Source organism: Pteropus vampyrus, unplaced genomic scaffold, assembly GCF_000151845.1.
Source record: "Pteropus vampyrus isolate Shadow unplaced genomic scaffold, Pvam_2.0 Scaffold16, whole genome shotgun sequence".
In the NCBI taxonomy this organism is placed as follows: Eukaryota; Metazoa; Chordata; class Mammalia; order Chiroptera; family Pteropodidae; genus Pteropus; species Pteropus vampyrus.
Window position 1 is genome coordinate 1953239 of NW_011888797.1, and position 24416 is coordinate 1977654.

A 24416-nucleotide genomic window follows, 5' to 3' on the forward strand; every position below is an offset into this window, starting at 1 on the left:
AAATGAGCTAATATATGTAAAGCGCTTAAAGCAGTTCCTGGCATGTAGTAAGTGCTCAATAGAAGTTAGCTTTGGTTGTTTTATTTATTTTTATTATCACATTCAAGTACATTTGTGACCCCTTTCCCTTTAAGAGGGAAGAATATTGTTGAGGGCAGAGAGTCTCCCCCACCCCCAATCATCATAGAAAAATTAGAATATGCAGATAAGCAAAAAGAAGATGACCTAAAATCCCTTAATCTAACTCAGATTTTTATGATGGTAATTCATCAATATTTTATATAGCAAGAAGTATTTGTAAATGTCATCATTAGTACACAGCATATATTGAGTACCATAAGATATAGGTTAGGAACTGAGATAAAAAGAAATGTGTCACACATTCCTTGACTTCAAGGACATTATTTAGTCTAGTTGTGTAAATAGGACTTAGGTAGGAAGCAAAAAAAAAATCTGTAATAGCAGAAAATCATCCATAAAGTATAGCTGTGATTTTTTTTTTTTAGTTAGCATTTATATCCAGCCCTAGCGCTATTGTTCTATATATGTCTGAAAAGGATTATTATATATGAAATTTTTTGTCAATCTAATAGTCTAACATATCCTATGGTAAATATTTTGTAAAGTCACCTATCTCAAAGCAGATATCCATTTGCTAAGTTACTTTATGACTCAATTTTTACATTTTGGGCTTAACATAAGGTGTGCTTCTACTTCTCCTGAGATCTAGGAATGTCTAAGGGAGATGTTTTTGAATGTGGCACCCCAGCAGCAAACTGTACTTGACTCTCAAGCTCTATGTGACATGGGCTATCACTGGAGATTTGGGGAAGGGCCCAGTCCAGTCCCCTCTGTGACAGAAGTAGCACAATTGCCTTTATACTGCAGCAAATGGGCCCAGAGCCTCTAAGATGAAGAGAAGGACCAACAGCAGCAAATAAACACTCCAAATTTCTTTTCTTGTAAAGACATAAAAGAAGGAACATAACCCCACATTGCAAGAGCTCTGCTCACTGGCACTGTATCTCCGCTGCCTCTTTCTTCTCCTAAGGGCAGCCACCTGGACCACGAGGTGTGTTAGAACTTTCACTGGCCGGTGGGTATTTGATGTCAAAGGATAATTGGTTCCTGGGGGAAACCTGGCCTAGCACAGCTATGAGAAATGCTCCTAGCTCAGCCTGGGCTGCTTTTCCAATTCTAGCAGTTAAAGAGATTTTGCTAGCCACGTGGGAAGCACCTGCAACCCAATCTAAACCTAAGTCTAAGCCTAGTAGACTAAGTTTTCTCTTATCTCCAGAAATCTGAAGCTGGACTGAACAATTCTGAAAGTTGGCAGAGTCTCATTAAGCTGATTGTATTGTCAATTTACATAGCACCCCACATGCTTAATCTGGCAAAAGCTCTCCCCATCAAGCACCAACAGAATCTCCTTCAACTTTTTAAAAAGAGCAAAGAAAGGAAAGAGGCATGAATTTCCAGTTTACTCTAAGATCAGAAAAGGACCCACAAGGTCCAAAACTTTATGTTTATTTCCCATGTTTATTTCTAGAAAAACGGAATGCGATAGACCTAGACATGTTAGCTTTGTTAAGGCCGGCGGTCTGCAGTCCACTAAGAGTCAATGCTGTTCACTCGCAACAAGTAACAAGAAAGAACTGAACAGAAGGAAACCAAGTTATACCTAGAATCTCCTAAGGCAGACCTAGTACCATTATCAAAATTTAGGAAGTCCCATCCTCATGCACAGGTTATGGTCCTAAAATCTATTCACAAAACTTGTTTCATATCCTGCCTGAAATAATCCTCTCCTTTTTTTGACTTATTACCATTTAAAAATTTTTGATATTAGTTTAGGGGGATCTTGATTTTACTAAAATTTTAATTTTATTAAGCTAATACATGTATATGAGTAAAAAGGTCAAATAGTACTGCAAGGCTTATAACTAAATAAGCAATATCCCTTTCCATAGGTATCCTAATTCCTGATTCCTACTCCCCAGAAAAACCACTTTATATTCTTTGAGCTTTTTCCTCTAGTATTGACCTCCATATTTCTAAGTTAACTATGTACTATAGCAATTTCTTGATGTTTTAAGGGTTAGGTATTTTCTATTAACTTCTTACCAGGGAAACTGTATATTTGGCACCATTACCAGGCTCCCTTCTTTCTCCACCTTCACCCAGATATGCACACACTTCCTATCCCCAATTTTCCCAATAGTGATCGATTATAACTTTTTGTTAAAGAAAAAAAAATCAGCATATATTTTATTATAATGATATAAATATTATTCATATTTTATTATAATGATATAAATATTATTCACAGCCAAGTCACATAGTGTATTAAGAAGAAATTGACTTTCATATGTAACTATTAGGTTTTCGTAGTTAATAATTGTTTCCCTCACTCTCTCTCTTTTTTTTCATTTGATTGTTTTCTTTGAACCTCTTAGCAATTCTTTCATCTTTAATGCCCCAATTATTCTCCATCCTCAACGTCCCAATTATTCTCCATCCTCAGGCCAAGACTCAGACTTGCAAAAGCAGTAATAATTCTCAATTTTCTTCCAACTTTAAGCATCTCACTTTGTACTCAGTAACACACATTTTTTGAAAAAATAATTGGCCAAAGAAACTCTGTTATGAAAAGACTATTGACCGAATGAGAACCTAATTGCCTTTCCTGCTTGCTCACAAAATTCTTCTACTGATTTTCTTGTACAGAAAAGTAACTTTTCACTTTTAAAAATAAAACTGGAAATTACTGAAAGCACAAAGAAAAATGATTAAAAAGAAATTCATGTTGAGTATAGAAGGCACACTGTGTCAGGAAAAAAAGTGACTGTGTAATAAGCATTAGAAAAATACTTGAAAGGACACAAAACACCTGACTGCATGCCTCATGCATCACAGCCTCAGCCCTCTCATTTCTATAAACCGTCTGTGTGCTAATGGCGTTTACTGCTTGGATTATGTAATGATGAGGTGCTATTACTAGACGATGGTTAAACAAACACAAGAGGCACTGGGGTACTTCCTCAGGTAATCTCACACCTCTCCACCAGGGTAATAAAAGGAAAAAAGACCAGGAACTGGTCAAAGTTAAGGTAAATCTTCAGTGGGGAATTCCCTTTTTCATTTGTTGTTATGGTAGTACAACTTCCCATTTATTTTATTCATTGTTCCCTATGATATTCGAATAAAGCCAATTGATCGGCCCGAATTCATTGAGTTGTATGCATAAAATATGTACAGTTTATTACATGTCATTCATACCTCAATAAAGAATGTTTCTCTTTAAAGTTGATCTGACTCATTAAAAAAGCATAGGTTGATTTTAGAGAGATTACAAGGAACTGTTTATTCACTAATATAAGAGATTGGTCAAGGTGTTATAAACAATGAAGACTAATGAAATCCACATACTTTTTATGGCTTGTTACCTCCTAACATGTGCTTTTCTTGGCTATAACATTATGAAGGCTGACAATAAGATAAGGTGATCCTCTTTTTACAAAAAAATCTCACGGTAGTTGCCTTGAGAGACTGTAGTCTAGTCCTGTAATGCCACCATTATACAAAGCAGTGTCAGAAACTCTTCTTCTAGAATTATCTTCAATGTCTGGGTAGGGATGCCAGATAAAATATAGGTGCCCAGTTAAATATGAATTTAGTATAAGCATGGAACATATGTATACTTAAAAAAAAAAGTATTCATTATTTATCTGAAATTCGTATTTAATTGGGTATCCTATATTTTTATTTGCTAACTCTGCCAACCCTATGCCTGGGTATTTCTATGTGAACATGTTAACTGATGACAGTCTTCTGTGGAAAGCGGTTGTGATTTTACACAGTGTCTAAAGTTTTTCAAAGTGAAGTCTAATGCCAAAAAGGGTAGTGCCACTTTTGGTTAAAACAACATTAAAAGGTAAGTAGACAGGTTTTCTGACAGGCCTTATAAACTGGCTGTCACAGAAGTGCTTAGAGTTTTCTAAGCTGGTTTTAATCAATGGCAGCCTTTGAGAAGAGTATTTAGCCTTCCAAAATAATCAGTGAAAGGGGTAGCTAGATTCGGAGCAGGAACTAACAAAACAGAGCTATCCATTTGTGTATTGTTTCAAATGTTAGTATCAGATTAAAGAATTGCATTCAGCTACTGAACCTTTTACATATTTGGCTCTATACGTTCTGACTTGTTTTTGTTGTTGTTGTTTGTTTGTTTGTTTTTTCTTTTGCTGTTCTTTGAGAAGAGCTGTACAAAAAAGAACAGTTCTGCATAGAAAATCAAATGAGTTTACTCCAGGTGAGTTAACTTCCTCAATAAAACATTTCAGTCATTTTTTTTATACTTTCCTGTCACTCCTGGTAGATAGTAAACCTCAGATTCTGTGTTGTATTCACTCTGCCAAAATTCTTGGCAGTGTGTCTTTCCATGGTACCTATTCCATAATGTATTGGTGCACTGTAGGCACTTTACCATCTTATCATTATTACTATCGTTGTTACCTTCATAACAATACAATACTATTGACATGGCAGGAAATATTTCCCAACCATTGCAGATGAAGTTATAAGATTCACTGAAAGAGAATGCTTTGCTACTAAAAAGCATCAGACAAAGGCCTATTTGTACAGAATGGGTGTTTTTTTCTTTAGTAAAGCTGACTTTGAAAAAAGAGTTGAGTAAACAACAATTTGAATTATCTTCCCAATTTGAGAATTAGGAGGTGACCCCAAAAATATAAGTAAGATGAAAACAATATTTTACTGCAATGTGACATCTCATGACATATTTGTTGGTTATTAGACTCTACTCAGAAACCAAATATTCAAGGATCTTTCACAAGTAACTGAAGTATCAACCTAAATTGATATTTATTATAGATGAGAAATGACCTGAACTTGTGGCCACTAAAATATCACTGAGATATGATAAAACATCATAGAATTAAGTTTGCAAAGATTTCTTAAATAGGACACAAAAACCACTAAATGCAAAAGAAAAAAATTGATAGATTATATTAAAATTGAGAACTCTGTTCATCAAAAGACATGAGTATGAATGAAAAAGCAACCATAGAATTGAAGAAGATATTTGCAATGATTATATTAGACAATTGACATATCCAGAATATACAAATAATTTTTACAAATCAACAAGAAAATGACTCTTAATAAAACAATGGCCATAAGACTTACAAAAGAAGACATCCAAATAGCTAGTAAGCATATGAAATGTGTCCATCTTCATAAGTCATCAAGGAATTACAAATTAAAACCATAATATGATATACTACTTTTCCACCAGAATGGCTGAAATGAAAAAGACAGAAAATACCAAAACTTAGCAAGGATGTGCAGCTACCTGAATCCATATATATCACTGATGGGAGTGTAAACAGGTACAACCTCTTGGAAAACTGATACTAAAGTTGAATGTAAATAACGCTTTAGACTCTTCAATCCTCCTATGTGTATACCCAACAGAAAGACATACACATATTCATCAAAAGACATGTGCTAGTATGTTCACAGCAGCAGTCTAGTGGCCCCCAAATGGAAATTTCCAAGTGCCCATCAACAGTGGAATGGATAAATAAATTCATGTATTCAATGAAATCCTATGCAGAAATGTAAATGAATAATTTATAACTATAACAGCAATATGGATGAATCTTAGAAAGAATGTTGAGCAAAGAAGCCAAACACAACAAGAACATATAGTATTCTTCTCTTTATATAAATATTAAAATAGGTAAAACTAATCAATGTTCTTAGAAGTCAGGACTGTGGTGATCCTTGGCAGAGGGAGGGGAGTAGAAAAATAACTGAGAAGGAGCACGCAGCAGGGCTTCTATGGTATTGGTAATATTTCTTGATCTGGGAGCTGGTTATAAGGTTTCATTCAGTTTATAAAAATTCATGTATATACTGCTATGATATGTGCAGATTATAATGTATATTATAGTTTAATAAAAAGTTTTTTAATCACTAGGATTATAAAGAGATCTAATATTCCATGTTTATCAGAATTTCTCTTGGAGAGAAGTCTGTATGCAGTTGGAAGCAATACTTTCATGAGATGCTGGTTAGAAGGTAGTGTGGTAGACAGCTGCTGCTATGGTGGACAAGATGTTGTGTTTTTAATTGGAAAATATTTACCAGACACATCAAATTGAAATATCTAAACTGCATGGAAGACTACTTCTTCTAATTTTTATGACTGGTGTTTTTAACAACAAAAAAAATGGATATGCAGTAAATGTCAAAATCATGAGAATGAGAATTTTCTCCTCTGATGTGTGTGATGATGTATATTATGGGAGATAATTTTAGGTGGTGGCTCAGATAGGTATTAAAATACATTGAATTATACAGGGTAAAAGTTCTTCTTAAAATTCATTTTCATTCCTTCTGATTACACCCAAGGTAAACTCTCCGTTGCTGCTGGTGTTCTAGTAGCCCTCTAAACAGGGAGAACGCTTTAGGCTTAGAAATAAAAGAAGACAGGTTTAGTTAGAATTTTTCCTAATATTTTCTTTTGTTTTCATTAGATTTACCTTTATAGGTATATTCAACATTTAACAAGTGATGCTTGTCTCTAATTTTATGCTAATGATATGATGTCCCTTTTCCAAAAATAATTTAATTGTAAGAGACAGAGTTGATTAAAAAAATCAAATCAATACTAGTACAGGTAATGCAAAGGTATAGCAAATACTGTGATGGTAGTACAGAATGACAAAACTTTGGAAATCACTGCCCTAATGTACATTTAAATTACAAGGCATAAACAATTCCCAGAAGACAATATCTCCAATTAGTTCATCTCAATTCTAAATTCTGACCTGAAATACCCAAGAAGTGTTGGAAGGGGTGAAATTTGAGATGCCAGTATGCTCCCTCCTGTGACCCCACTTTCTCTCTCCCTCCTTGTTCAACTTTCCAATATGCATGCATCATCCTCAACTGCTCTTCAATGCCAAGATTTCAACATAGAAAGATAGGGGAGTCCTGTTTTATGGTAATGGAAATAAGGTCAATGTAATCATTTTAATTAGAAAGTTAATTTTCATCAAACCCACAGATGTGCTTAATCCACACTACTGAAAACATCTTCAAGTTCAAAGGACTACAACAACAAATTAACTAGCTTTGTAGTTATCATATAATAGTAAATAGAAAATCAATTTTTGACATAGAAATTATGGGATGGTCTTCAACTAAAACCAAGGTAAGTGTACTTTTAAATGACATGAGCTTTAGCAAAAATTAGATAGATAGATAGATAGATAGATAGATAGATAGATAGATAGATAGATACATACATACATACATACATACATAGACACACAGACAGACATGTAGATAGACAGACAGACATGGTACACATAACAGGTATATATTCATATCATTTGACACATGAAGCACTTACTATGGACAAGACGGTGTGCTAGTTGCTGCAGTGGATATACAGAGAAGCAAAGACGTGGCCCCTGGCCTCGCAGTCCTTAGTCTAGGCTAGGTTCCCCAAAAGACAACATACACAAACTTTCTGGCATAGAGCAAGTGCTAAATAAATGTTAATTCTCGTACCCTACTCTCCCCCTTCCACATTCTCATCCTTAATGCGAAATGAAAGAGCCTCATGAATTCCTTTTAAGTAAAATTAAAAAGAATGCACTGCAGGAGCCCCTTGGCCCTTCTAACAATGCAAGACATTTAACAACATGTACAAAAGATTCAACTGGAATAAAGTCAGAATTTTCAGAGTAAAATGTGTAGCCTCATTATCCGGGCTTTAGACTAGATGGAGGAGAGCTTTTGGAAAGCAGGACAGAGGCTCTCCAAGAAGTTAACAGGGCAAATTCCAGGAATTGTATGTCCCCACACCAAGCCCCACCTTGAGGTCACCATAGTCTACCAATCTTGGCAGCTATGACCATTGCAGGGTTGACACAAATGCATGCCCAGGAAGAGCTGGCTTTGGGGAATTCCAATATACTCTCTACATTATTCATGCTTGATGAAGTGACAGAGTTCTTTATAGATAAGCCAGAGAGCCTAGTCACACGCCTTGAAATTGTGCTCCAGATAAAGTCACAAAGGTTCATGAAAAGACATGAATAATCAGTTTTTCTTTTCTAACGAAATGGAAAATGTACATTTTTTTAGTTGCCCAGAGCCTAGCATAGTGCCTGATAGATCTAGGTGGCCATGATATCATGTGTTGTTTGAATAATGAATGAACTAAAAGTGTCACTTAGGAAATTGCCAGTTCTGTGTGATCTGTTAGGAGTCTAACAGAATGATAACAGCTAACATTTACATAGTTTCTATTGTACGCTAGGCACTGTTCTAAGTGCCTAAAGTTATTATATTTTTTACCCTTGGAACAATCCTCTGAGGTAGATATAATTATTAACAGGAACACTTATTTTATACCCACTGTACAAATGGGGAAATAGAGACTTGTAAAGATTAATATCACTTGCCCCAGATTTTCCAGCTAACAGTGATGCTGAATTTGAGCCCAGGCTGTCCGGCTCTGGAGTCAGCACCCCTAACCACTGAACCACACTGCCTCACAAGAACAATGGAAGCAACGTTTCCACTTACCCTGTACCCTTTCCACAAAGAGATGCCTGAACATATGTACAGCCATGTTTGTTTTAGTAAATACACACCTATATCCTGTGAAGGTAGCACAATCTGAAATTCCGGACTCTCTTCTATCTAGTTAGGGACATGGAACTTAAAAACATACAGTCTCTTTCCATCAGGAGAGAAAAGACTCACAGCTCAAACTCAGCAATAGTTTGTGAATACACACCTTCACATACAAACCCATACACAAAAGTTCATAAACCAGACTTTGAGGTCTTACTATGAAGAATCAACATGTATTTAACTTCAGAAGACCCCAGACTGCCTTCCTGAGTACAATCATTAACTCCAAATAAGTCAGGGCTGGTGCAGAGCCACAGAGAAAGAAGTTCAGCCCATTACTACTTTTTGAAGCTCCCAACTGTATGTATAAGTGAATAAATGCAAACACATGATTACTCGATGTGTAGGTTTTCTTAAATATTTACAAGTTAATAATTTTAACTAGTAAATTTGTAAACAAAGCATAATATGAAGAATAAATTGTTATTCAAAAGGTAATTAAAGTATTTATTGAAATAGTAGTTCAAAATATACTATAGAAGGTGTGACTTGGCAATGGGACACAAGTTTAAAGTTGCTGGTAAATATAGTATTTGTGATTGTGTGGGTAAAATCTCATTTGTATATAGAATTTTGAGACCCTTCCTAAATGTCGTACCCTGAGCCAAATAGCCTTCCTAGTGCCCTGAGGTAGACCCTAGTAAAATCTAAGTGTGTCCCTTTCCCTCCCTCCATCCCTACTTTCCGTCCCTCCCTCTTTCCTTCATTTCTCTCTTCCCCCTTCCATTTATTTCATATTTTAAATAGATTATATATCATTATACACTCATCTGATTAAAGAATCTAAAAATCTAAAAATGATTACAATGAAGTCTCTCTCCCGCCTCTGCCACCTTCATCTAGCCAGTTCCCACCTTCCCCCAATAAATGACCAATTCCTCATATAGCCTTCCGGAGATTGTTTTCCTGTATACACAAGTGGATACTAATACACAGCTCCTCTCCTTCATACTTAAGTTCACAACATACCACAGATACCCCTCTGCACTTTCTTCATTTAACATGTTTTTGAGATTATTAGTACCTCATCCACATTCTTTGCATAGTTGCATAATATTCCATTGTATATTTGTTGCAAAATATATTTGGCCAGTTCTCTGTTGATAAATAAACATGTAGGTTCTAGTCCATCACTTTGTTATTTTATACAATATTACAATGTCCGAACATGCCCATTTATCATTTCACTTGTATAAGAAAACTTTACTGAAAAATAGTAGTGGTTAATGAACAAAGACCTCTATTCAAACAAAAAAAATGATCTTTGATAATGTATAGGAAACGTAATCCTACTGAAATTTTGGATTCAAGTATCTACCTAAATGGCTTTATTCTGCTCTACTCTCTCTTTTGTTCTTCATTTCCTCCAAGGCTTAATGTCTATGGCATCTACTCTTAAAATGTGCTCTGGGGTTTATCTGTATCAGAATCATCTGGAGTTAGGGATCAGCAAGCGTGGTTTGCTGGAACTCATCCCAGACCTGATGAATCACAATACTTTGGGATGGGCCTGAGAATCTACTTTTCAGTTAACTTTCTCCACCACCACTAATGATTCATATGCACACTCAAGTACCCACTATGGCTATTGCCACCTATATCCCTGAAGCATCTTTAAGAATATTTAACTCTTTCCTGTGAATGCCTGAACATTTATCTTCCATAAATTCAGTTAGAGCACTTCCTTCCCTCTCGCTCTTTTATTGTGACTCTGAGAGAAGTGAAACACATATCTGAACTCTGAACCTTATCCTGTGAGTTTCAGGTTATTGTGTTTACTTATGGTTTTATTTTTAAATTATTATTATGGTGATATTAATAAAATCCAATAACTTTCAAGTGTACAATTTACCAGTAAGTCATATATATATTGCATTGTGTGTTCACCGCTCATAATTAGATTTCTTTCTGTCACCACATTACTTAAGATTTTAATTCCACATTAGCTAATTTAAAATTCAGCCAGTTTGTGAGCTCCAAGTTAATGTATGAAAAAAAACTAACAAATGATAACTGGAAAAATAATTAACCAACTTACCTTCAAAAAGCTACTAATTTTGTTTTTCTCCTTTAGTTTTGATTTGCCCTATATTTTTATCCAATTCTTGTCACTTTGAAAGCAATATCTGTTGCTATGCCTTTGGCCAAATAAAGTTTACAATCAATATCCCTGGTTCTTAAAAATCAATATTAATCCATGAAAGTCATTATTGATAGGGATGCCTAATATTTTGACACAGCATTTTCTATTCTATTAAAATTAATGGTTTCTGAAGCCCCTCTTGATGCTGCCTTTTATATTACGAAACGGAGAGCCTATTTTTGTTGAGTGTCTGTTATCGTGAGGTATAAACATAGTTACAAGAGGTGGCATAATGTAGTTAATAAAGTACAGACTTGAGACAGTCTACCTAGGTTGAAATCCTGGCTCTGCCACTTCCTAGCTCTGCGAGCGTAAGCAAGTTATTTCAACTCTCTGTGCTTCCATTTTCCCATCTCTAAAATGAGAGTAATAATATCATCTTGTAGATTTTAAAGGTGGCCACGATTTCTTCCTTCCATCCATCTATGCCTTTGCAAGATGATATTATAGATACTCCCATCAAGAGGTAGAATCTGTTTCTCCATCCCTTGAGTCTGGATTAGCCATGTGACTTACTTGGGCCAATACAACACTGGCAAATGTGAGACAACCAGATGCTTGTAAAGCACCTGCAGAAGCAGAGTGCCTAACTGACCAGCCACTGATTGCAGATGCAAGAAGGCCAGGTGGGACCAGTGGAAGAACTAACCTCCTGAGCACAGCCTGAATTGCTGACTCTGATTCATCTACTTCCTAACCATGTCTGTTTCCTTGCTGGATTCCTTCTGCTGTTCACTTTAAATGTTGGTGTACCACAGGATTTGTCTTCTAATACTCTAATTGCTCTTTAGGAAAACGCAACTTCTTTCATATCTCAACTATTAGCCACATGCTCATGGCTCTAAATTTGTATCTTCAGTCTTTACTTCTTTCCTAAGCACCCCATGCAGCCTTCTAAAGGACACTCAAAATCCAATATGCCTAAGTACAAAGATACCACCTTCCTCCGAGCCTCCTTCCTCCTGTATTCCTTTTTTAGTCACTGGCTTCATTTGGAAGCCCAGGTGATGGAACTACAGTCATGTGGACAGACATCAAATACTTTATTTTGTACCCTAATGGCTCTCAAATCCACCCCTCTCATCTTCATCGCTATATTTTTGCCTTAGTTCAGTTTCTAGTAATCTTTCATCCGACGTTCACCTTCTAACTGGCCTCTCCAATTCCAGTAGAGGGGTTGCAAACTGAAATTGCCAGGCAAGTAACTTAACTAAATAAAATACCCTCCTTAGACCTCAGACATTTCTAAATTTACAAGGTTTCACTTTGTTTTGGTTACCATCTTTGATTTTAAAACTTTTACATTTAAAGAGAATTATCATAAAGGAGAGGCTGATTTGCTTTTCAGGTAGGAGTTTGCAAGTTACTTTCAGGGTCGGGGAAGAAGCGGGTTCCTAGTCTAGGATCTAATTTGCAGGGTCTGAAACAATAAATTTGCAATCTCGTGTGTGTGTGTGTGTGTGTGTCTGTGTGTGTGTGTGTGTGTGTGTGTGTGTTCATTTTAAATTTTTCTCTGCAGATAACTATATTTCTAAGAAATTTATATTACTCAGGAAATGCTACATTTACATAAAGAGATCTGAATGGAGAGTCTTATAAATGCCTTCAAAAGGCTTTTAAATATCTTGGCAGGTTCTCGAAGATTCTAAGTCTGGGCCTCAAATTTTAGGTTCAGAAATCTACTTAGGCAGAACTCATGCTCACCAAACCGACAAAAAACTGAAGTAGAAACAAGAATATCATCTCTTTACCCATGTTGGGGTATGTATAGACCTTTTAGGGAAGTTGTCATTTTTGCTAGTCAGGAAAGCCCCTTTACATGAAGATGGTAGATCCAAGTAGCAACTGGTATGGACCATGATGGACACTGGATTGCACCATCCATTGTCCCTCCAGGACTGAAACATGCATTTCCTCAGCTGTGGAGTCTATGATGAGTAATAGTCACATTGCCCTCAGCAGACAAGAGACTCTTCATCCAATATCATGTCCCCTGTCAGGAGCTGCCTGCATGCTTTGACTTGTTGATGTGTAGTGAAAAGACTTGGTTCCTTGCTCTAACTGAGGACAGCTCAGGACAACTGTGCAGGGCCATCCCTGCTCCAAAGGTCCCTGTGCGGTTAATTTAGGCCTTTGTTATGGCAGCCTTGGAATAACGTAGTCCAATTTCTTCCACTGCCACATATTGCTTCATTCATTATTCTAGAGGGATTGATCCTGAGAGCTCTTCCCAACAAATTTCCACTTCAGATTGCCTTTCAGAGAAACTGATCTGTAAATACTCATAACTAGAGGTGCTCGTACTATCATTTTGACCAAAGATAAAAGGGGTAATAAATACAATAATAACAGCCACTATTTATTTAGCAGGGCCTGGACTAGATCCTTGGAATGACTAGAATGATGAAAAGATTATTAAGACCATTAGCTTGCTTTCCAGGAGCCTACCAGTAGATATTCAGCAGATCGAACATACAAACACAGCCACAAGGTAGAAATATCATGTGGAAGTTCAAAGTTGGGTCAAGAAAAGTTTCTTAGAGATCATGCCTCATCTGACTTTGGGGGGACTGGCAAGAGTTCACCAAGAGAAGGAGGCTAAGAGAACATTCAAGGTAGAGGAAAGCATGAGCAATGTGGTCAGGGCAGTCAGAATCATTGCTGGATTTACCAGACTGTGGAGTTGGCCAAAGGAACTTTTATGCCACCAAATTTAGTTCAATCTGTAAACAACTCACAAAGAGAGGTGGTCAGCAAGTGGGTAGAGTGGCACCGCAGTATTCTCGGTACTTAGGTCTTAAACCTTTAGAGTTTAAAAGATGAGAGTAGAGAGGGAAGGCAGTAGTATTACCAGCCAATATGTGACCTCTTCACTGTATTCTTTACTTGGACACTGTGGGGAGGATGTCGCTCCATCAAGCACACACAGATTTCCCCTTGAGCCATCTCTTAGTCCATACCACATCCTTACTAACAGGGGCATCAGGGAATTCTTTCCCTCTAAACACCTTCTCAAGGTCTTATCAGTCTTTTTTCTCCTCTGTCTTTCCCCAAAGCCTCGCTCATCCTTTCTAGCATGTGACTCAGGCAACAAGTATAAATAGGGGCTAGCTAGTTTCCCCTCGGTTTAGCCAGGGGTAGTGTTTGGATGAGAGAGAGACAGTGCTTCAGATCCTGTGCTTAGGTGAAGGGGATAGAGGAAACAGCCCTTTCACTCCCCACCTGGAAGAGAAACATTCATAAGATAAACCAATCTCCTGCTGCTATTGGCCTCTTCTCACAATATAACTCAGATACTCTGGTCTACAAACACACTGACTTTTTCCTTCTCAACATAGACTTGCCCTCTCTCTCCCTCCTCCCTTTTATAAATCCTAGTTTGGTATAGGCCAGAGCTCTAAAAGAGGAAACTGTAGGCACCCTACCCCAGGAAAGGACATCCTAATATATAAAATGAGACTTGGAGATACCCCCAAAGTGATGAGCCTGTGTTCAAACCCTGGTTTGTTGACTCTAAAGCCCATGGATTTTCCACACCACTGTTGTGAGGAATGACAGCAGGACAGCAAATGAATATATGGAGCAAATGAATATATGGAGCATTGCCAGTCCAATGTTAGGCATTTTACATGGGTCACCTCGTCTAATTCTCCCAAGAGCTCTATGAAGGAGATATAAACTCAAGAGCAATTTTTCTCAAAGAATTCTACCATGATGCCCTCAATACGCAGAGGGGAGCCAGCTCTCACCCCCATGTGATCCAGGGTGCAGCTATGAACAGATGCTACAAACAAGAAATGTTTGTGCGGCCTGTTTCTTCTATAATTTCATTAAAATTTTAGGCTTCAATTCCATAAAAAATATTTAGTGTTTCTTTTAGTTTTAAAAAGTGATGTTCTTTCCCCCTTAAGTCCTCAAGTGAAAGTGACATTCCAGAAAGATACTCCTTCTTCATGTTGTGGTTTCCTTCACCTTGCTTCTGATGCATCACTAAGTGGAAATCCTAGAGTCATCAGTGTTAAGTTTATAATCATTATCTTAGGTCAGCAAATAGCAGGGTGTAAGCAGCATGGGAAGAGAAACCTTGCCTGTCTTGTTTACCACAGTGTCCCTAACACATAAAAGAGTGCCTGGACCACAAGTACTATTTGTAGGAGCTCAGATGGTACTTGTTGAATGATAACAAAAGGCAATCCCTGGAATGGAGTGTAGGCTTTTTATAAAGAGTTAGATCCCTTTCTCAATCACCCTCTCCACTTGAGAAACTGAGGGAACAGTCTGTACAACTGCATACTAAGCAAACATCATATCTATTGTTATGGAAAGATAAGTTAGGGTTAGTCAGCTTGCCCAAATTAGGGATGTAGCTCCTCCATCCCTCTAAAAAAGTCCTTAGCAAGACTTTTGATTCTCGTTTACTTTCAATGAAAAGGATATTGAGGACACAAGATATAGCAGACTGACTAACAGGTACCACTCTACCTTGGTTCTCTATGAAATACTTCACTAAGTAATATACAGACATTACCTGTACTGCTTTCATCCCTTACCCAAGGGTGAAATTCCTCAACCATCCACACAGCAGCCAGGTTGCCAGTCTGAGTCAATCCAGTTATTTTTTCTAACAAGATGGATCAAAAGGGGTGGGAGATGTTTTGCTCCTATTCATTGTCTTCTCTAGAGTAGAAGTTATGGGCTTATAATAATATCTGTTATGATCTGAATGTGTCCCCTTCCAAAATTCATAGGAAGCCCTAACCCCCAGTGTGATGTTATTAGGAGTTGGGCCTTTAGAAGTAATTAGATTTAAATAAATGAGGTCATCAGGGTAGAGCCCCCATGAGGGGATTAACGTCCTTATAAGAAGAGGAAGAAACTAGATTTCTCTCAGTCTTTGTCTATCTGTCTGTCTGTCTCTCTCTCTCTTTCTCTTTCTGAACTATGTAAGGACACAGCTGGAAGTTGGCCATCTGCAAACCAGGAACAGAGTTCTCCCCAGGAAACCAATCTGCTGGCATCCTGATCTCCACTTCCATCCTCCAGAACTGTGAGAAAATAAGTGTTTGTTGTTTAAGCTACCCAGTCTGTGGTATTTTGTTCTAGCAGCCCAAACTAAGACAATATCCCATCACAAATCTCTTTTTGCCTTGTTTTGAATACAAAGGGCAAGTTTCTTTCTAGTTTTTATACAACCCTTTAAAGAAAACAAAAATGATTTCTAAACAAAGGGGCTTCAAGAAGGAGATTTGTAGATGTTACTTATTTTCTTTCCTTACAGCAGCTAAGTGGCCTTTCTCTGGGAAAGGGGTACTGAAATTTTGGTATAACTTACTTAATAACAATAGACAACTGTCATAGTGTATTCATCTCAACTGCTTCCCATGACAAAGAAAAATTGTTACCTAACTTTGTCATGAAAGATTTTCCCAAGGGTTTCCATAATAACATCTATTGTATTTTTTAAAAGGAGGTTATAAAATAATACGTATTATATAATTACATTTTTAATAAGTATTTATAGACATAAAAAAATGTTATGGAATGATACACCCAAGGGTGTTAACAGAAGCTCTAACTACATATTCAAATTGTGTATAATTTTCCAGTTTTTCTATTTGCTTGTCTAAATATTTTAATTCTTGTGTCACAAAAAAGGCATTGCTTTTGTAATAAGACAATTTTGTAATAAAATGTCTCAACTACTAAAATAATACAAGATTCAGAAAAGCTACATAAACAGTTTCTGAGCCTACCAACATTGTACTTACATTTAGTGCTTTCAGAAAGAGTAAGAAAATTAACATTTACTAAATACTTGCTAGGTTTCAACAATCCTGCAAGGTGAGTGATATTATTCTACATTTTTTTGATGAGGAAATTTAAGGTTCAAAGAGATTACATAGTCTAAATCACAGACCCCTGTACAAAACAGAGCCAGGATTAATCCAGATTCAGCTGATCTCAACGGCCATCCTCTCCACTTGACCAGGCAGCTTCCAGCATGGTGTAATAGAAAGCGCCGGACACCCGGCTTTACTCATCACCATTTATGGCGCCTGTCTACAATAAATAGGCGGTCAACAATGGCTGTACCTAGGTGCATCTGAGTCAAGTTCCCTTCTTACAGCTCAGGAAAGAAGGACCATGTCAGGCTCACAGGCACTTCATTCGCTCCTTTCAATCACCAAGAGCAAAGACAATGGCTCTGAGATTCTTGTCACAAATGCAGTGCAAAGTACAGTATCTTTTAAGACTAAATGTGGCTTACATTCTTTCTGCTTGTGGTAAAAGCTCATTATTAGGGTGACTTAGAGCCCTTTGATAATTCTGAGATACACTTGCTCTAAGAGAAGCTTCTCTACGTCATGATCGACTGACAACTGGCCTCTTCTTTTAACAACTGGCAAAACATGACAGCATTGCCTCAACTGTCCTTTGTTTTCCTGTTCTGTTGGGTGTTTTGTTCAGCATTAACATGACTTTGATTCCCGTCACACCAAGGCGCTTTAGGCAAATTATTTATGATCGCTCCTTGCCATCACATCACTTCAGTGAAGAACATAATTGCTAAACATTGTTTTCCCATCATTAAAATGGATGCAGTGGGGCCCTGCCTACTGCACCTCATCGAATCAGTCTGGCAAAGTGGCAAGTGGAAAGTGGATAAGCCAATGTCACAAGTGGAAGAGAAGCAAACTGAACAAAACGTGCTGACATTTAGGGAGGGGTGGAAAACTATGTGTGATGTGTGGTGATAGAAGGAAAGCACGTGCATTACAACAAGAACTATTTATGAAGCTCTTACCATGGGCCAGATTCTGGGTCAAGTGTTTTACACATGGTATGTGATTCATTCCTACAAGCGGGAGCCGATCCAACTTGTGTGAGGCCTGAAGATTAAACATCTTGGAGTGGGAGTCTTTTAGATTACAAAATTAAAAATACAACATGCCTGAGGCCCCCCAGTGAGGGGCTCATACAAGGGAGGTGCTTGTACTTAAACTCCTTAGCTTCATGGTAAACCCATAAACCCTCTCAAGTATGTGTTATCCATTCTACGTGTAAGAAAGCTCAATGAGGTTAAGTCACAGGGCTACCGAGTGGCAGAGCAAGGATTTTCATGAGGTTTCCAAAATCCTTAAAGAATTGCCCTAAGCCCCGAAATAGGCAATTCATGAGGACAAACTCTCGTGAAAGAGCACACAATACCTTGATGTGGTTCTGAGTTTCCTGGCAGAGCCTAGCCCGTCAGAACCTGCATGGCTTGGGCATGTGGAGTCCTGCCAAGACCTCTGCAGGAATTTGCATCTTTCAGAGTCATAGAATCTGTAAAGAAAGCCACTGTTAAGGGGAGAGAAAGACAGGTTTTAGAGACTCTGCTCTTAGTATCTACAAACCAAAAAGCAGAGAAGAAAAAAAAAATTCTTTTTTAGACACACATATTTAATTTATCCGCAATCTTGGATAAGCAGTTACCAGTGTTCAAAGCCAGATGCAGGGATGTTCTGGTAAACCAGGTCAGGGGGCTGAGGGAGCCCCAGTTTGTTGCATTTGCCAATTTCTATGGTGTCAATACTCCCACCATGGGCAGTTTCAAGATACCAATGGTTGTTTGGTTCACAGAATTTTTTAATATTTAGCAATCAGCTCTCACAAGCAGGTACAAGCTACTCCAGCACACCACTAGCTAGGTGTTGGACTTGGCCGTGATGGTCATGGTCTCAAGTCCTTTGGTAATTACGAAACTCTTTTTTAAAACTCAGAGGCAAATATCCTTGGCCCTGAAATCTTATCTACTTGGCACTGTGGAAAGAAGATTTGAGACTAATCGTAAAGACTCAAAAATGTTAGGGAAATGAGTTAGGGGTTCTTCCTGGTCCACCATGACCCATTATAAAATCTTTCTGTAACATGTCTGAACTACTGAGGTAGGTATAAATGCTCAGCCCCTGTTACCATACCTATTGACCCCACCCAAACCTTGGTCCCTTATCCCCACCCCATGAGTAACTGCAACAGCCTAGGATAGGACAACTGGTAAAAGCAAAAAGGGACAAGTCCAACCTCTTCCTTTTACAGATAGGGAACTGAGGCTCAAGGAGAAGAAAGTGACAAAGGTCTGATAGGATTTTAAATACTAGAAGTGAGACTAGAAGTTAAGTCTCCTGACTGTCTAACATCTTGCTGTTTAAGCAATGAAGCCTTATTGAGCTGACAGGAGTCCAGATTTTAGTTCAGAATGCAGCCCAGCTGATTCATTTCAGGCTTCTGACCTCCTGATTATAAACTGCTTTGGGCCACTAAGTTTATGGTAATATGTTACAGCAACAACAAACTAATGTAATGCCCAACTCTGAGTATACCCTCAGGAAATGTTTATTAGAAAATAAATAGATGAATTAGGTGACAAGCATCTCTTCTTATAGGAAACATGGAATTGTAATCCAACGTAATTTTAAAAGATTCATTTACTCCTGAAATCTAAATATTAGGAGTTATATCTTCAGTTCCTCTAAACACCCAAACCCAGACTAAATGCAGGCAGAAACAAGCCAAAAAAAAAAAAAAAAAGCTGTATTTTAAGAGACAATGATACCTAAAATTTATTGAACACTTACTATGTGCTTTATTTGCCTTCTCTTATCTAATTCTCACAACCACCATATGAGGGAAATAGTACTACCATCCTCCACAGAGGGGTTAAATAATTTTTCCAAAGTCTCAGAGCTTATTAGTGACCAGGCCAGGATTAGAACCCAGGCTGACTTCCAAGTTCAAGCATGTGACCTCTACTATGTCCTGCCTTGGTGTGGGGAGGGCACAGCACTAGATGATCAAAGCCTGCTGCACTGGAAGTCACCAGGTAAGGATCCAGATCTGCCTCTGTGTGGCCTTAGGAAAGTTCTTTAACTTTGGGATCTGGTTTCTTATTCTGAAAAATGTGGAGTTTGGGCCAGATGACCTTTAAAGTCTCTTTCAGAACAGGATTTCCGAATCTAGGAACCCTTTCTGAATCAAGTTCAAGGAAAATCACACATGTTAAATGAGTGAAATAAGAACAGGGTAGTGTCATACCCTGCTTGATGCACTGAAGGAATTTGCTTCCTTTGGTGAGCACTTGGTTATATCCCAGTATCCTTTTGCTTATTTTATCTCTTTACCATATTTGTTTTATAAAAGGAATGAGGATGAATGTGTAAACTGATTACAAAAATGGCTCTAATTCTCCACTCCTCCCTGCAGCCTTTTGCAATGGGAATTTGCAGCTCTTCCCATCAAGAGATAGAGACCATTTCCCCACACCTTGAATATGGGCTGTTTTTGTGACTTGCTTTGCCCAGTAGCATACAGTGGAAGTGGTGGTGTGACCGTTCTGAGCATAGGCCTTGCACTCTTCCAGGCTCTCTGAGGCCTGTACCTTACTATGAGAAAAGCCTGAACTAGCCTGCTGGATGATGAGAAATCACATATTACAGAGCCCTGTAGCTAAGTCATTCGACCCAAGGCCATGCTAGATCAGCCAGTCCCTGACCAGTTGGTCATCAAACCACTTGAATGAGCCCAACCAAGATCAGCCAAGGCCAACTCAGGACAGTAGAATCACCCAGCCAACCACAGACTTGTTGCATGCCACTATGGCTGTTTTTTAAGCAGCTTTATTGTAGCAATAGATAACTGATACAGTGTAGCTTTCAGGCAAATCTGGTATATGAGTTATGCTTGTATAAAACAGAACAATTTATTAATTACTAACATTAATCTAGGTTTGCAAGCAACAGAAATCTGACTTAGACTTGTTTAACACACAAGGAAATTTCATGTTATTGAAAAGTCCAAGGGTAGACACGGCTAGATCTAGATGACCCAAATTTATCATTAGCAACTTGATTCTTTCCATCTATTGGTTCTACTTTTGTCTTAGTTCCATTCCCAGGCAAATACTCCCTCATGGTGTAAGATGGCCACCCACATCCTCCAGCTTATACTCTGCTGTATATTAGTCATTAAGTAGAAAGAGGATTTCTGTTTTCCAATAGTTCAAGTAAAAGTCCTAAGGACAACTTCTATTGGACTGACCAGCATCACACACCTATCCCTGAACCAACCACTGTTTTTTCAGGGAGATACACTGGGCCTGTGCCTAGGGGATGGGTTGGTATTAAAATCACATGGACTAAGAATAAACGAGAAGGAGATTTACTAAAGGAAAATCAAAACAATGCTACCAAAAGAATGAGGAATAGAAGAAAACAACATATGTCTTCTACACTCCTTGGTATTACTAATTAAAGAAAAAGAGAACGAAGTAATAAAATAGCATTAATTCTTCTGAAGAACAGAAGGCAGTTCACTCCTACCTATACAAACTTTTCAACACTGATGTCAAAGTAGCTATTATTATGCACAATGCTTCTTTCACCCTGCCCAGGTGGTCTAAAAATAAAACTCTGATCACATCTATCACATAAGTAGACAATAAGATCAAGTGGCCATCACATCAAAGGGAGGGCTTGTGACTGTCATAGGAGCTATGAGGTATCTGAACTTAATCTCAAGACTCTTTAAAGTGTGCCCATGAGCTATATGAATCATAAAATTGCTTCTAAGTTCTAAATGGAGAGGCGGCATAGTGATGTGGCTAAGAGCACAGATTCTGGGTACAGCCTGCATATGTTTGGGTCTCAGCTCTAGTTGCTTTATGAGACTATGTGATTTGGACAAGTTACTCAGTCTCTCTGTGCTTGTTTTCTCATCAGTAAATGGTAATAACAGAATTTAACTTGTAGGAAGAGGAAATGAGTCATTATATGCAAAGCACTTGGAATATTATCTGGTTCATAGTAAGAGATATCAATTATCTGGGAAGATGCATGTGACAACAAGACCTTTGAACATGGAGTAATAAAGTCTGCCAACATCGGTCAAAGACCTGCGACCCTGGGTGAGTCACTTATTGTTTCTGGGATTATTTTATTTCTTCATCTATAATATGATGGAAACTATATCTACCCTGCTTACCTCACAGGGCAGCCAAAGGATCAGAGGTGATGGATGCTAAATTCTTTGAAAACCTCCAAGTCCTTTATAATAAAAGGTCTTATTAATGCTAAGTATCTTCATCCAGGTTATCTGATTTGTGTGCAATCAGGGCAGTCTTTCATCCCCTGCTGTTTTGTGCAAGGCATCATTAGGAAAGACAATCTGCTGCTGACTTAAAATAATAGATTCCCCAACCCAACCTAGTTTAAAAGTTATTAGAATTGTTTTGAGATTTGAAATACTCACCACTACTCTCTGTACCAAGCATGAAGTAAAGTTGACTATAATAGAAAGGATATTAAACTAAGGGTCAGGATACCTGGATTATAGCTCCTTGTGGTGCTATTAATTTACTGTGTTGTCTCTGGTGAGTCATTTTACCTAGTCTGTAAAATGAATGCTTATAATACTGTGACTGCATAGCTCTTGTGACAGAGATGTTCCTGAGCATTAGGGTTCTGGTCACTTCATGGTAGAGAATTACTTATCACTTAGGTTAAATCACCATGAATCTCTGGAAAATATATCCTCCCAAATGGCATTTGACTATAAATATAGCATTTGATTAAGAGAATACATCCAAGAGTACAATCTTGAAACGATAGCATCAAGAATTGAGTACTCTAAAGCTGGGGGCTCTGCCATCTACCTTACTTGGCTTCCGAGGGTGGTCCAGTCAATGCCGTTTCCCAGCCAGTGGAAAGGAGGAAGGGTCCAAAGCAAAGAAGTTGGCTTTATCCTTCAGCAAGTGACCTAGAAATTACGCACTTCCACTTATATTCCATTGTCCTGAACTTGGTCATAACTCTATCCCCAGATGCAAAATGGAGAGGGAAGAAACGTAGTCTGTGATGCAAGGCCACATTACCAGCTAAAACTTGAGGTAGAGGTTCTTTTTCTAAAAGACGAAAAGAAGAATGAAATCTAGGAAACAATTAAAAGCTTCTGCCATACTCTGTATCCACCTGCTGTATTCATCTCCATAGCACTTAATTGCCATGATTGTCCATAGAGTCACATGTTTATTTTTTTGTCTTCTCGCACTAGAAAATGAACCTCATAAGGGCAGGAAATTTGTTTACCACTGTATCTTCATTCCTTAGATCAGTACCTAATAAATAAGACTCACTGAGTGAATAAATAAATGTGTTTTTTTTTGTTGTTTCATTTTTGTTTTGTTTTGTTTTGTTTTTGCTGGTGTTCTGCAGCACTCCTCTTTCTCATTTTGAATCCCACAGATCCAAATTTTCTCGGTTTCTAGTGTTAAAGAGATTCTGGTCTTACTTCCTCTTGGTGCCCCAAGGATTCAAGAGCAAAGTGCTGTCTTTCTAGATCCCATCTAAGATTGTCATGAGGTTCTCCAAAGGACTTTGGGTTCAGAAGGAGAAGGAGTTAAGGGGAGATGCAAAATTTTAAATTTATAGGCTTTTATTTTTGGAGCAGTTTTAAGTTTAGAGAAAAACTGATCAGAAAGTAAGACAATTCCCATATACCCACTTTCCTTCCCCACACAATCTCCCATTTTAATAACTTACATTAGTGCAGTATACTTGTTACAATGACTAGAGCAATCATTAACTAAAGTCTAAGTTTAAGATTCATTCTTTGTGTGTGTAGTTCTATGGGTATTGACAAACGTCATGTGTCCACTACTACAGTAGCATACTGACTAGTTTCATTGCCCTAAAATCCCCTGTGCTTCATCTACTCATCCCTCCTTCTCCCTTCTTCCCCAAGCCTCTGGCAACCACTGATCTCTTTATTTTCTCTAAAATTTTCCCTTTTCCCGAATTTCACATAGTTGAAGTCATCTAGTATATTGCCTCTCCACATTGACTTCTTTCACTTAACAGTATACATTTAAGCTGCTTCCATTTTTTTAATAATCTGATAGCTCTTTTTTTTTTTTTTATTGCTGAATATTCAATGGTATGGATACACCATAGTCTGTTTATTTACTCAGCTACTGAAGGACATCTTAGTTCCTTTCAAGTTCTGGCAGTTATGAATAAAACAGCTATAAACATCTGTATGCACATTTTTATGTGTTTGTAATTTTTCAATTCATTTGAATACATAGGGTGATTGCTGGATCATATGATAAGCAATGTTCACCTTTGTTAAAAAATAGGTAACTGTCTTCTAACGTGGCTGTTACCATTTTTCATTCCCACTAGCATGTGTATGTAAATGAGAGTTCCTGTCACTCCGGATTCTCTCCAGCATTTGGTATTTTCAGTATTTTGAAGCTTAGCCATTCTAACAGGTGTGTGGTAGTATATCATTACTTTAATTTGTAATTTCTAATGAAATATGATATTGAGCATCTTTTCATGTTTATTTGCAATCTGTATATCTTCTTTGGTGAGGTGTCTGTTCAGATCTTTTGCCCATTTTTTAACTGAGTTTTTTTCACTGTTGAGTTCTGAGTTCTTTGCATATTTTGGACAGAAGTCTCTTACCAGATATGTGTTTCGCAAGTATTTCACCCAGTCTG

The 24416-nt window shown here is 37.7% G+C and overlaps 1 protein-coding gene across 4 annotated transcripts in view; it reads right to left on the bottom strand.

The window, feature by feature from the left end:
* SLC5A8 (solute carrier family 5 member 8) overlaps positions 1–24416 on the bottom strand; it is a 98869-nt gene that overhangs the window by 68133 nt on the left and 6320 nt on the right. The window contains exon 2 of one of the 4 annotated variants that reach the window (XM_023527313.1): positions 18089–18205. The exons of 2 other annotated variants lie outside the window; for them this stretch is intronic. The gene's annotated coding sequence lies outside the window, so the exon portion shown is untranslated. Of the gene's footprint in view, positions 1–18088; positions 18221–24416 lie in introns of all 4 variants that reach the window. One more of the 4 variants, XM_023527312.1, reaches the window with a different exon arrangement.